The following is a 4872-nucleotide window of genomic DNA, read 5'->3' on the forward strand; positions in this document are numbered from 1 at the left end:
GGGGGGTGTGGGTGACATCTAAAAATTGAGAGGAGAAATTCTAGAAATGAAGGGTCACAGAGGAGAAACCCAGAATCTGTGTACTAATTATTTTCTAATTTTTGGCTGATCACTGAACTGCAAATGCATGGGACTCCTAAGAAACTAAACTCATCAGAAAACAATAGCTGGACAATCTACAGTTTGAATCTTACCAAGTTAGAGGGCCTTCATAAGACCCTCAGGCTTTTCACTGAAACTGCAGAAACTTCACCTTATGTGTGTAAATTGTATCCAGTTTGCTCCTAAGGATTTAAACTGAACTGTATTCATCCTAATATTCAGTCAGTCAGTCCTTTGTTAGAGACAGGGCCTCACTGTAGTTCAGCCTGGCTTGGAACTCACTGTGTAACCCAGGCTGGCCTCATTCATGGCAATCCTCCTGGCTCGCCCTCCCCAGTGCAGGGCTTAAAAGCATGTTCCGCCACAACAGCCCTAATAACATTTTAAAGCAAGCTTCTACAAATTTCACATCCAGTAATTTTCTGCTTGCTCAAATGAAAATAAATTTTAAGAGGAGAATAAGAAAACGTGGAGACTCTTCATATCAACCACAGTGTTCTGTTTATACTAACAAATTACTAGATATGGGCAGAAACTAGAAAATTTGATCCAACAGCAAGGGAAAAAGTAGTCAGTTAGAGCAGACCCAGGGATGACTCAAGTGTTGTAATTAGCAGATTCTCAACAAGCAGCTATCTGGGCAGTCAGGGAAAATATAAAAAAAATAGCCTATTAATTCCAGGACTGAAAAGTACAGTATATAAAATAAAAATTCAATTGATGTATCTACCAAAGAGAAGATAGGGCCAGGGAATTTGAAGACAGATACATAAAAATTAGGTTAAAGAATAGATCAACAACAAAAATTAGATAAAGTGAAAAACAGCTTCAATGACTTCTGCGACAATATCAGAAGCAATGTAATAAAATTGATATTTCTGAAGGAAAGGAAGAAAATGGGACAGCAGTATTTTAGAAACGGTGGCTACAGCTTTCCAAATTTGGTGAAAAAAAAATCAATATGTAGGTTCAGGAAGGTCAACAAACCCTCAAAAGCTAAAAGCAGAAAATAACACCAAGGCATGACATAGTCACCTTGCTGAAAACTAAGAAAAACATTGACAGTAGCAAGAGAAAAATGACATTTTTTTTCCTGTATTTTAGGGAAGGGTCTACAGGGTGTTTGGAGTCTCACTACTAGATTGGATCCATAATGATTCTCCTGTTCACAGCCTCCCAAGAGCTGGGATTACAGGCACGCGCCACCACACCCAGTCTCAATCGCAGTCTCAGTGCGCCCCAGGGGTGGGACTGGCACAGCAGGCCTGGAATTGAACCCCTGGCCCCTGTGCCTGCTTGCAGGTGCTTTAATCAACTGAGCTATTTGACTGGCTGCAAAAATGACATTTCTTATAGGAGAACAATAGTATAAAAGATAGCTGACTCTTCTCTAAAGCAACAGTGACAAAAGATAGTAGGACATCTTTAATATGCTCAAAGGAGGAAAACCCTGCAGAAATATTTGTCCAGTGAAAATGTACTTTAAAGATGAAGTTGGCTGAGTGTGATGGCGCATGCCTGTAAGAACTCTGGGAAGCTGAGGCAGGAGGATTGACATGAGTTCAAGCCCAACCTGAACTGTATAGCGAGACCCTATCTCAAAAAACAAAAAGATGAAATGAAGATATTTTCAGATAAAAACTGAGCAAATTATCACCACCAAGTATGAACTACAAAATATGGGTAAGGCAAGTTAAGATTAAAGAAAAATGTATCTGTTGGAAATTGAGTAACTAGAAATGGTAAAATATGGGAAAACATAAAAGAATACCATTGTGTCTTAAATGTCTAAAAATTTATTTGTAGCCAGATGTGGTACACACCTGTAATCTCAGCATTCTGAGAGGCTGAGGCAGGAAGATTACAAGTTCAAGACTAGGCTGGCTAATTTAGCAACTTGGTAAGATCTTGTCATTAAAAAAAAAAATTATGTATTTCTGTTCTGATCAGGTTCTGCCTGTGAATGTGAGTCTTGGGGGCACATTTTAGATCTAAATCATAATAACAGGAACAGGAACAAAATGTATCTGGGATAAAAAGAAGAAATAAGTGACAAAAGTATAGACCTTAGGCCAGTCATATCAATAATTCAGTGTAAATGAATTTATTCAATTAAAAGGCAGTGATTGTCAGACTGTACATGGAAAAATCCATGTGCTATCTGTTATTAGACACACTGTAAGTGTAGAGGTACATGTAGATTTAAAATAAAAATGAAAAAATAACACCATATCCAACAGTAAACATAAAACAGCTAGTATGATTATGTTTATATCAAGACTTTTTTTTTTTTTAATGTATTTGCTACCGGGTCTTACTGTGCAGCTCCAACTCACAGTGATCCTCCTGTTTTCAGCCTCCCCAGTGCTGGGATTCCAGGTGTTGCCACCATGCCTGGTCAGTGGCTGGCTTGGTGGGGCCAGCACAGCATGTGGTGTTGGGGGGTCAAACCCAGGTGTCTGCACTTGCCTAAGCAGGCACTTAGTCTGCTGAGCTATCTTGCTAGACCTTATGGCCAGACCTTTGTACACCAAATATGACTTGAAACAGAGGCACTGCTATTCTTACAGACATTAAAGTAGTAAAAGAGCCTGGGGAAAAAAACTCAGCAGTCTAAGCACCTGCCTGGCAAGCGCAAGGACTTGGGTTTGATCCCTGGTACCACATGTGTGCCATGCTCGCCACTGAAACCTGGTCTGGTGGCACACGCCTGTAATGCCAGCAGTGGGGAGTCTGGGACAGGAAGATCACCGCAAATCGAGCTGCATAGCAAGACTATTAAATAAATAAAAGATTTAAAAAATGAAAATAAAAAATGAAATGGTAAAAGATCAACTCTTTAGGAAGCTATAACAATCCAGATGCATCTAGGTAACAGTTTTAAAATATGTGAAGCAAAATCTGAGAACTAAAAGAGATCTAAACAAAGCTCCAATTAGAATTAAGATTGTAACTTTTCTTAGGAATTGACATAATAAGTAAGTAGCAAATCCTCTGGAGCTAAATAGCTAATGACCTTAATCTAAGTGACATTTAAAGACAGGTGTACCCAGTTATCACGAAGTCCATGTTCTTTTCATATTCGTATGACTACTCACCAAGATAGAGCAAGTCATGGGGCTTCAGCTGAGTCTCAGTAAACTTTAGAAGACTGAGGTATTAAGAGAATGTATTCCGTGATCACAAAAGTTAAATTAGAATTTAATAACAAAAAGGGAACTAGAGGGTTGGGGATGGAGCTCAGCAACACAACGCCTATCTGATCCTGAGTTTGTCCTAATGCCAAAAGATCCCCAAACCAAACATTTTATTTTGTTTTGCTTGTTTGTTTATTTGTTTGTTTGTTGAGACAGGGTCTCACTGTGTAAGTTCAGCTGTCCTCGATTCACTAGGTAACCTGGGCTGACCTTGCAGCAGTTACACTCAGCCTTCTGTGCTGCGATTACGACTGTGCCGTGTACCGCCATGCCCGGCAAAAAAGAACGTTGGAGTCAGTGATGTTTCGATTTCAATAAACAAGAAGATGAGTAATATTAAACCCAAAGTATAAGGGAGGAAACTTGGCAGTGGAAATCAGTAGGATGTAAAGATAGACAAACAATAGAGAAAATTAAGAGCCAAAAGTTAATTCTTTTAAAACATTAATAAAATTGACAGGACCTGGGAGATAGCTCAGTGGAATAAGTGTTTGCTTGGCAGCACAAGATCCTGAGTTTGATCCCTGGTACCACCCAAAAAAAAAGGCCAACTTCTAGCAGTGCATAAGAAAATGAGAACAGAGAAGTTACTAATATAAAATGACAATCAGTATATCACTACTGACACTGTTGGGAAATAAGAGGAGTATTCTGCCAATAAATATGACAGTTTGGATGAAATGGACAAACTCCTTGAAATAAAACACTGCTTACAAAACTTCCATTGAAGAAATAGGAAGTCTCAGTGGTCTAATATCAAATTAAAGAAATTGAGACCAGTGCAGGGGAACATACCTGTAATCCAGTATGTGGAGAGTGAAGCAGAAGGCTTGCCAGTGCAAGGCCAGCCTCTGCTACGTTGTGAGTTCAAGATCAGACTACTACGCAGCAAGACCCTGTTTCAAGTTTATTTCAAGAAATCAAGATTGACTTAAAATGTGAATATCAGTGTAATTGATATAAAGGAGAAACCTATATGACTATTTCACATGTGACAAAATTAAACAGTTATCCAGGCTTGGTGGTGCATGCCTTTAATACTAACACTGTTAAAGGCTGAGGCAGGAGGATCGCAAGTTTGAACCTAGCCTAGTGACATAATGAGACCCTGGCTCAAAATTTAAAAAGATAGAATAAGAAAGGGGTAGGGATATAGCTCAGTGTGAAGGCCCCGAGTTCAAGCCCTAGTACCAGGAAAAATAAACAATGAGTTATGATAAAGTTCTTAACTTGGAATAGAAGGAAAATCTCATTTTGATAAAGGCCATCTATGAGAAACCTATATAAATAAAGGCATGATTGTCCAGGCATAGTGGTGTGTGCCTGTAATCCTAGTACTGGGTAGTCTGAGGCAGGAGTATTGCTGCAAAGTTGAGACCAGCCTAAACTACGTAGTGAAACCCTGTCTCAAAAAGACAAAAAGCTGGGTATGGAGGTGCACACCTGTAATCCCAGCACATGGGAGGCTAAAGCAGGAGGATCACTGAGAACTTGAGACAGCCTGAGCTACAAAGTGGGCTCAAGGCCAGTGTGAGCTGCATAGGGAGAGCCTGTCTCAAAAAACAAGACAAAA

The 4872-nt window shown here is 39.5% G+C and overlaps 1 protein-coding gene across 5 annotated transcripts in view; it reads left to right on the top strand.

The window, feature by feature from the left end:
- Gne (glucosamine (UDP-N-acetyl)-2-epimerase/N-acetylmannosamine kinase) overlaps nt 1–4872 on the top strand; it is a 57735-nt gene that overhangs the window by 21279 nt on the left and 31584 nt on the right. The window lies entirely within an intron of this gene.

This window comes from Octodon degus, unplaced genomic scaffold (genome assembly GCF_000260255.1).
Source record: "Octodon degus isolate 3935 unplaced genomic scaffold, OctDeg1.0 scaffold00045, whole genome shotgun sequence".
Classification (NCBI taxonomy): Eukaryota; Metazoa; Chordata; class Mammalia; order Rodentia; family Octodontidae; genus Octodon; species Octodon degus.